At 33.2% G+C, this 10,627-nt stretch overlaps 1 pseudogene; it reads left to right on the top strand.

Moving 5' to 3' along the window:
* Window positions 1-8,830: 8,830 nt before the first annotated feature.
* On the top strand, window positions 8,831-10,146 carry LOC148546794 (uncharacterized; annotated as a pseudogene).
* Window positions 10,147-10,627: the final 481 nt, after the last annotated feature.

Genomic DNA, 10,627 nt, shown 5'->3' with positions numbered 1-10,627 from the left:
TAATCATTGAGAAAAACAAAAATTCACCTATAAACCTCTCTTTCATTATCTTTTTTATCATTTTTTTTCTTTTTTTTTTTCTCTTTTGTTCTCTTTTTTGTATCTTATTTAATCTTTTTTCTTCTTTTTCTTCTTTCTCCTCTTTTTCTTTTTTCATGATCATCGTCATTATTTTTTCTTTATGCATATACGTTCGACAAAATTATTAAATATAAATTTCTGTGCACAACACAAAACTCAAACAGCAATAATAGAAATAATTTTTGAGTTGTACAACAAAATTATTGAGCAAAAAAAATTTAGTACATAAATAGAAACTTTAGAACACAGTCTAGAAATTTTGGTAAATTAGAACCCAAAACGACGGTAATAAAAATAAGGGTAAATTACTTAAATAAATTAACTGAGTGAAAAAACTACGAAATTGTCTTAAATGAAAAGCACAATATTTTTGTCCTCTCATTTTTTATATAAATTGTGCGACTATTATAGGTTTTCAAAAAATTATATAAAATTCATGGCTACTACGATTCATGCACTGACATTTTGCGTGACCAGATTCTCCTTTTGAGCATAAATCATGACATCTACTTTGATTTTATGCAAAGAAGAGTAAAACATGAGTGATTCCCATTATTTATGTGTACAAGACCAAAACCAATGAAAATCCATAATTTATGTACATACACAACAAAACACATTATAAACCAACTATTTATGCTATATATGGTCAAAACATTAAGAAAACTAACTATTTATGGATACATAAAGAACAACACATCTGTATAAATAGTCCAAGACAAGATATAAGTGTTTGTAGAGTTAAAAAATAGATGATAGCAATGATAAATTTCTAGCACCCATACATTGTAAGAGAAAGATTAAAGAGACTAGGGAGGGTGTTACTTTTACCGGTAAGAAGAAGTCATCTCCTATATTTATAAGGCCATCCACAACATTAACAGAGTTACAGAATATAATATTCTACAAAAAATTCGGTCAATTAGAAAAAAGAGAATGGGTCATTTGTTATATAGGATTCCAATTGCAGTCGGTCAAAGCTTTGTAAAGTTCGATTTGTTTGAATTACAAAATGATGATAACTTGCAAGTAATATTTCATTGTCGTCAAAACTTTCCAGAGATCCTTATGACTTGCAAGTAATATTGACCAGGAAAAAGCTCACCAAATAACTTCTGAAACTATATCCATGCTGATCTTTCTTTGGACATGTACAACTGAAATTCTAACAGACAACCACTCACAATCTCGTCATTTATAGGAAGTCTAAACTAGTAGGCAATATCTTACAATGTAATTGTGCACTTTTCGAAAAGCATATATATATGGAAGGCATATGCAATGTAATCATGGGATTTTCATTTATTTTTAGTCTCGTACACATAAATCACGGGAATCACTCATATTTTATTATTTTTTCTGTAAAACCAAGGTTGATGCTACGATTTCTGCTCAAAAGAAGAATTTGGCCACTACAAAATGTCAGTACATGAATCGTGTAGTCATATAAATTTTATATAATTTTTTGAAAACTCGTAGTAAACCTGTAATTTATATAAAAAAACGAGAAGATAAAAATGTTGTCCTTTTTTATTTAGGACAATCTGATAGTTTTCACACTCAATTAGTTTATTTAAGTAATTTATCTTAAAAATAATTTTTAAATTATGCAACAAAATTGTCTGAGTTATGTGCAAAAAAAATCTGTTATATCAATAAATTTATGTGCTATGTATAAATATTTATGTGTTACACAATAAAAAAAAATCACAAAAAAAAAGTAATACACGTACACATTAGATTTTACTGAATTTATACTAATTTAATTAGACAGATTACAAAAATATTTGTACGTATAGTATTACCATAATTTTTAATCATATACTTATCCCAGGAAGGAATGTTTTGTTAGAATAAATTAATTTCAATATCCCAGATCATCCATATTGAATCACCAAATATATATATATATCATAATGCGGAAGCGTACCTGAATTCATAAACATGAATCATACGATCGGAAGAGTTTGGATCTTGTGGTTCTTTCGATCTTCCTCAACCAAAGCCTTCTATATTCCTAGGAGGCTGAACTGCAACCCTTTTGATGGGGAAAGAGTAACAAAGGCGGCTTTGGTATATAGGGGACCGAAACCCTGAAGGTCTATTTATATTTGAGCATGGCACCCATTAAACCCTTAAGCCCAAATAAAATAGTATCTAAAGCCCAAAATATAATATATCTAAAATCCAAAAAAGGTAATTATCTAAGGAACAAAAGATAATATCCAGTTTTATTCTCATTTAATTCCAAATCAAAAGTAATAATGACTTATTCAATTAGCATTTAAAACAATAAATGAGATCATCATTATATAAGTCATTTAATTTGAAATAGCATAATTTGTGATTATAATTAATATATATATTGCCCACAAATAAGTTAGGAAATTAAATAATTTCCTAACAATCTCCCACTTGGGCTATACATATATTATTTCTTGACATAATCACATCTTTATAAACTTTATGCGCGCATCTGAAAGCTATTTCTCTCATTACTTTAACAATCTGGTCCGTCTCACACATTAGATATGGAACTACCGCAGCTTTCATCACATTAAATGCCGTGACTAAACCACGCCAATCACCATCCTAATATACTCAACGACATAGATCAAATTTGGATGAGTAATATGGAAATTACATGCTAAGTGATCTCATGCATGTCTATTTTCAGCTGGTCCAACTTTATTGAGATCAAACACAATACAAATATTGCAAAATGAACATTTCATATAACATGAAATAAACCATCAACTTAATTCTGCAGAAAAATAACTCAATATCTGTCATAGGACATATAGCATAAAATAAACTCCCACTAAACCAAGGCATCACTAATATTGAAACCCATCCGAGCAGTGTGCTCATGAAAAACTTTAGGGGTCAATCCCTTGGTAATTGGTCTGCTAGCATATACTCTGTTCCTATATGTCCTATGGAAATCTGTTTTTCTTAAACTTTCTCCTTGACAACTAAGAACTTGATGTCTGTATGCTTCAATTTTGTCAAGCTCTTATTGTTGTTGGAGTATAGTACTGCTGACTTATTGTCACAAAATATCTTTAATGGCCTTTCAATGTCATCTACTATATGAAGCTTAGTGACAAAGTTTCGCAACCATATGCCATGAAATCGGAATCAGAGTACCTAATGATCTCCAAATTTTCTGATCTCCTGATAAATAAGCATGTAATCTTTTGTTCTCTTTAGATAACGCATTACGCGTTTAACAGCTATCCAATGATCCATATCGGGATTGCTCAAGTATTTTACCCAACACTCCCACCATAAATGATATCTCGGGACATGTGCAGACTTGAGCATATATTAAACTCCCTAGTGCTGATGCATAAGGTTTATCATGCATTGCTGTCCTCTCAAGATCTTTTTGGGGCATTGTTTGAGACTAAATTTGTCTCCTTTAACTACGGGTGTGTCCATTGGTCTATAACTTTTTATGACATATCTACTTAAAATCTTTTCGATATAGTTCTTTTGTGATAATCCAAGAATACCTTGAGAACGATCTCTTAGTATCTCGATTCCTAATACAAAAGAGGCATCACCAAGATCTTTCATTTCGAATTTGTTCGATAGAAATTTCTTAGTTTCATGCAACAGGCCTATATCGTTACTGGCAACTAGAATGTCATCAACATGTAAAACCAAAATGATGTATTTACTCTCACTGAACTTGCTGTATACACACTCATCTATGATGTTTACCTCAAAACCATGAGGTAATGACTTGATGAACTTGTGATACCATTGACGGAAAGCTTGCTTGAGACCATAGATGGATTTTCTCCTTTCTCTATTGGATCTCCTTAATGACACTTCTTGAGGTTGTTGAGCTTGCTGTATGGGTTGGGTTTGAGGAGGATTCTCATTATTTTCCTGTACTGTAGCAGTATCTTGAGCAACAACAATATTCTCATTGTTCTCTTGTATTGTAGTTGGATTTACAACAGGATTCTCATTGTGCTTTTGTACTATAACTGTATCTTGAACAATAATAGGCACAAGGTCCTGATCATTGTCAGTTATAGAATCCTCATCAAAAGCAACATTCCTAATATTTCCTTCCCCCCCAAACTCAACATCCTCAAGAAATATCGCATTTTCCGTCTCAAAATAGACCTTGATGCAGGATTGTAAAACTTGTACCTCCGTGAACGCTCAGCGTAACCAACAAAGTAGCAACTAATTGTCCTTGAGTCCAATTTTCTTTCATGCGGCCTATAAGGTCGCGCCTCAGCTGGACATCCCCAAATATGCATATGCTTTATACTAGGTCTTTTCCCAGTCCAAATTTCATATGGAATTTTGTTAACTGCTTTGCTTGGCACCCTATTAAGGATGTACACTGCGGTCTTTAAGGCTTCTCCCCAGAGTGATTCAGGCAAGGAAGAATGACTAATCATACTTCTCACTATGTCCTTAAGAGTTCGGTTCCTTCGCTCTGCAACACCATTCATGCTAGGTTTGCCTGGCATGGTGTATTGCGGAACAATACCACACTCCTCTAGGAAAAGAGCAAAAGGCCCGGGACGTTGCTCACCTGAATCGTCATATCTTCCGTAGTATTCACCACCACGATCAGATTTGACAGCTTTAATTTTCTTTCCAAGTTGAAGTTCAACTTCAGCTTTGAAAGACTTGAAAACATCCAAGGCTTGGGACTTTTCATGAATTAAATATAGATACCTGAACGAGAGTAATCATCTATGAACGTAATAAAGTACCGTTATCCATTCCACGAGACAGTAGGGAATGGGCCACATATATCGGTATGTATCAGTTCTAAGACATCTTTAGCTCTCTCGACACCTAATTTCCTTTCGTTTGTCCTTTTTTCCCCTTTATGCACTCAATGCAGACTTCAAAGTCCGCCAAATTTAGGGGTCCGAGAATTCCATCCGACACGAGCCTCTGAATTCTCTGTTTAGAGATGTGACCTAGGCGTTTGTGCCATAATGATGCCGAATTCTCATTTAGTTTTTGTTTTGTACCCGTTTGCAGTATTTCATATTTATAGGAATTTAAGTCAAGCCTATATAGATTATCCACCAAATGACTAGAGCAAATATTATTCGAATTATAGAAGAGACTGACTTTATTGTCTCCGAACGAACAAAAAAAAAACTTGATTTGTCCAAACGAGAAACAGAAACCAAAATTCGTCTAAATGACGGTACATAAAATGTCTCTAATAAATCCAAGTAAAATCCACTCGTGGAACATAATCTAAAGGTTCCTATAGCTTCGACTGCAACTATATTGCCGTCTGCCACATAGATGTATCTTTCAGCATCACTTGGCGGTCGGCTCCACAGGCAACCCTGCATAATAACACTTACATGAGTAGTAGTAACAGAATCTACCCACCAAGTATCAACAGGTGCATAACTTAAACTAGCCTCAGAACAAACGAAAGTAAGAACTATACCCTTCTTTACACGCCATGTGGCATATTTGGTACAATCCTTCTTCATGTGTCCCACCTTCTTACAGAAGAAACAAGTTGAAACTTGATCTTGTTTCTTATCCTTTTTCTGCTGAGAAGGCACATCCGCAGTAGTATCACGCTTTCTTTTATACTGAGAAGATGAAGCCATGTGAGCACTTTCAGTCTTATCTTGCTGTAGCCTCTCTTCTTCTTGCACACAGTGAGATATAAGCTCATTTAAGGACCAAGTGTCCTTCAGAGTGTTATAACTCACTTTGAATTGCCCAAAGTGTGCAGGAAGGGAAATCAAAATGAAATGCACGAGTAAATCTTCAGACAACTCTAACTTTAGTGCTTTCAATTTTGAAGCAAGATGAGACATTTCCATAATGTACTCCCTTATGTTCCCTTTACCTTTATACCTCATAGAGACAAGTTTGCTCAAAAGGCTACTTGCCTCCGCCTTTTTATTCTTAGTAAAGAATTTTTCAACATCCTTTAGGAACTGTTTGGCATCTTTATCCTCAGTAATTGAGCCCCGAAACGCCTCAGGAATTGAGCGTTTCATGATCATAATGCTCATTCGGTTGGATCTCTCCCACTTCTCTATTTTAACCTCATTGAGGTTTTTCGGAGTGGAAGTGGGTTTCTCCTCTCGAAGAGCTATATCTAGATCCATACAACCGAGGACAATCTCCACGGTATCCTTCCAAACTTTAAAGTTTGAACCATTCAGCATAGGAATACTGCTAATTTGCGCAGAAACATTAGTAGCTAAAGCCATAGTTTCTGGATTAGAACAAAAGAACATGCAGTAAATATTAGTTATTAATGGGTAAAAATCCATATTGAGATATCTAGCACAACATTAATTTTCAATCTTTGGATAGAAAAATTAACTGTAAGTGATATTCTCATTGCAGTAATCAAATATTGTCAAAATTCCTGTCACACATTAAGCCTTTCTTTGGACCGACTTAATGCGCACATGGAAACTTAAACTTCGCAACCTATTTATTACCACATATATTTTCTATTAATTGGCCAAACAATAACCTTCCTTTGGGCCGATTATTGACCGCATAATTAATAGAAAATAAACAGAAGTATGCAATGCTTATTATTTGGCCAAACAATAAACTTCCTTTGGGCCGATTATTGTTTGCATAAATAATAAACATTACTTTATTCTTAATTAGTTACCCAAATATTTATTTACCATTAATATGTGTATGTAATTCGGCCAAATATAGGCCTTCCTTTGGGCCGACCAATATTCGCATGAATTACATATCACCATATTCTTAATGTTTTAAATAAATCAATTTTCACAAATGAGGCTACTTTGGCAGCATAATGTTCAATCAATTTATTTCAAAACCAAATCTTTATAAAATATATGGGTATAATAATCCAAATTGTTACTAGTTTCCTTATGTAACAAATTAAAAAAAAAATATTTAAATCACAAAAGGATTTAAATCTTAATGGTATCTTTTCAGACCTTAAAAAAATATAATTATAACTGAATATATGTGCCAAATAAATTCTTGATCCATTAAAATTAAAATTAATCATTATATAAATTAAATGCCAAATCGATCTCATACAATATATCTATACATATATATACTTTAATGGATAACCAAACAATGATAATGTTTATCAACATATATATACTTACTAGCACTTCTATACACACACAGAAAATTCATGATGTGCATAAGTAAACATACTAATTAATATATATATATATATATGCACGACAGAAACTATTTCACGAAGCGTGCAGCGATTTTATATGTAACGTAAATCGTGCATATGTATATATATTGATTTAATAAAATTAAATATTTTCGATGATTAAATTATGGATGGCTCTGATACAATTTGTTGGAATAAATTAATTTCAATATCCCAGATCATCCATATTGAATCACCAAATATATATATATATCATAATGCGGAAGCGTACCTGAATTCATAAACATGAATCATACGGTCGGAAGAGTTTGGATCTTGTGGTTCTTTCGATCTTCCTCAACCAAAGCCTTCTGTATTCCTAGGAGGCTGAACTGCAACCCTTTTGATGGGGAAAAAGTAACAAAGGCGGCTTTGGTATATAGGGGACCGAAACCCTGAAGGTCTACTTATATTTGAGTATGGCACCCATTAAACCCTTAAGTCCAAATAAAATAGTATTTAAAGCCCAAAAGATAATATATCTAAAATCCAAAAAAGGTAATTATCTAAGGAACAAAAGATAATATCCGATTTTATTCTCATTTAATTCCAAATCAAAAGTAATAATGACTTATTCAATTAGCATTTAAAATAATAAATGAGATCATCATTATATAAGTCATTTAATTTGAAATAGCATAATTTGTGATTATAATTAATATATGTATTGCCCACAAATAAGTTAGGAAATTAAATAATTTCCTAACATGTTTCAATTGTTTTTATTTAAGAAATACTTAAACTTTAGCAATTCTCTCGCATTGCATATTTTCTATTTTTTGTATTATTATTAGTTACTCTCCTCCCTATATTTTAATCTCGTATAAATATAGTGCTATATTTCCTACTAAAACTAGTACCATATATATTATATTCACATTAACAGAACGGTTCAAGAGCAGTTGCCGCTCTTAAGTTCCAAGATGGGTAAACTTTTTTCTGGGTAGAAGGATATGAAACTCCAACCTAAAAAGTTTTTGAATTTAAATTTCCTAAATTTTAAATTTTTATTTTAGAAAATAAAATATAATTATAGTAGATAAATATTGCAGTATAATTAAACTAATCATAGTTAGATTATTAGTTAATGATTATTTATGCAAGCTAGTACTAGAATTTGTTAGAAAAATTAGTGAACTAGAAGATTACGTTTTTAAAAGTTTGTTACCCAGATGTATGCATTGCGTGATGTATATAAATTGCTTGTGAATTATAATGAGAACAATTCTTTCTATTATTTTTTGTATTTTTTTTTTATCTTTTTTGATTTTTCTATTTTGTTCCTTCTCTCTAGTTTAGTTTTTTTTTTTTCTGCTCTTTCACTCATTCAATAGAGATTGATGAGAGTTTATATCCCTTTTGTCATACATTTTTATATAGTGCGGTGAGCGTGAAGAAGAGATAAGCACTCCGATCAACGAGACTGAGAGCAGAAGATCTGAATCCAGCAATAACGTGGATTCATCGACGTTTATCCTTCCTTTTCTATTCATTTTCGTTAGTCCTTTCTTTCTCTATCAATTTTTCTTTTCTTGAACACTCTGTTCAGTAACAATGGCAGATCAATTCGTGGCTTCAACCAATTTAATGGATGCTCAGTCAATTGCAAACTTCTTGAGCCAAATTTCTGCAATTTAGGCTCACATTGGCAAAAGCTCAATTAGTCCCATGCAAGATCCAGCAAGCCCTTTCTTCATTCATCTAAGTGAAAGTCCTGGTAAACCTCTAATTTCGACTATTTTAAATGCCAACAACTATAGCTTATGGAGTAGAGCAATGCTATTGGCTCTTAAATCGAAGAACAAATTGAAGTTCATCGATGGATCAATCACAAAACCAAATGAAGATGATGCACTCTTCGAAGCATGGGAGAGATGCAATACCTACTTAGTTTCTTGGATAAACCTGTCACTTAGTCCAGAAATTTTTGAAAGCGTCATATAGAACAATGTAGATTTTGATCTTTGGAAGGATTTAAAATATAGGTATTATCAAGGAGACAAATTTAGAGTGGTTGAATTACAAGAAGAATTATTTCAATTGAGGCAAGGGCATGCAAGTATCACAACTTATTATACCAAATTGAAATCAATTTGGGAGGACCTGAGTAATTTTCGACCAATTCCAAGTTGCAATTCTTGCACTCAGGTATGCACATGTGGGCTCAGAATAATGAGAGAATACAGAAGTGAAGATTACACAACTTGATTTCTTAGAGGTCTTAATGACCAGTACGCAAGTGTTAGATCACAACTCATGTTGATGAATCCTATGCCTGACATCAACACTGCCTTCTCCATGTTAACTCAACAAGGAAGACAGTTCAATGACATGCAAGAATCGAAAATTTTCTTTAATAAATCAAGTTCATCTGATTCAGAAGGACTAGCACATCAAGGCAGCACTGATAGAAATAAAGGGAGAGGCAGGAGAAGAGGAAGGTCTCAGGCTACCGGAAGAGGAAGAGAAAGAATGCAATGTACGTTTTTGATAGGCAGGGCCACACCATCGACACATGCTACAAGAAGCATGGTTTGCCACCACACTTGAGGCAAAGGCAATTCAGCAGCATTAATCACATTGCTGTTGAGACACTAACTAAGAAGAGAACTGGTGATCTCAGCACTAACAATCCTAGCAATTGTCTTCAGGAAGCTCATGATTCTTCACCATTTAACCTCACTTCTCAGCAAAAGGAAGCTATTATGATGATTCACAAAGGACACGAGGTTCAACAACATCCCCAAATCACAAACTTGTTTCAATATTTTCCAAACACCACTCTGTCAAACCAAGGTAAAGTCATCATTTTAAAATACAACAGCAATATTTCATTCTTTGTCGCTGCTAAATCATCCCTATGGTCATAGACACTGGGGCTATATATCATGTAACTTTTGATTTGAGTGACTTTTAATCTTATCACTAAACTCAATCCTATAGTTGTTAGAATGCCTAATGAAAGCAATACAATTAGTAGCATTTTTGGCACAATTAGGTTTTCTCTCAAATGTGCTGTTTATTCCAAGTTTTGACTTCAAATTAATTTTGGTTTCAAAATTAACTAACGGACTAAAGTGCCAAATGCTTATAAATGATACCATTTGTGAGATATAGGACCGAGCTACTTTGAAGAGAATTGTAGTAGCTAAGTGTGCGGATGGACTCTATACAATAGATAGTCAAAATTTTAACTCACGCAATCCTCATCATATACATGACACACACAAATCATCAATCACTCTTGCTGCAGCTGTCACAACGGATGGCACCCACACTCAAATTAGCACTGCATCATCTAATAAAGTGAATGCACTTTGGTATTCTCGATTAGGCCATGTACCTCTACAT

Source organism: Arachis ipaensis, chromosome B9, assembly GCF_059453495.1.
Source record: "Arachis ipaensis isolate K30076 ecotype BB chromosome B9, ASM5945349v1, whole genome shotgun sequence".
In the NCBI taxonomy this organism is placed as follows: Eukaryota; Viridiplantae; Streptophyta; class Magnoliopsida; order Fabales; family Fabaceae; genus Arachis; species Arachis ipaensis.
The sequence above is the reverse complement of the archived record's forward strand: the minus strand, read 5'-3'. Positions and strand labels throughout refer to the sequence as shown.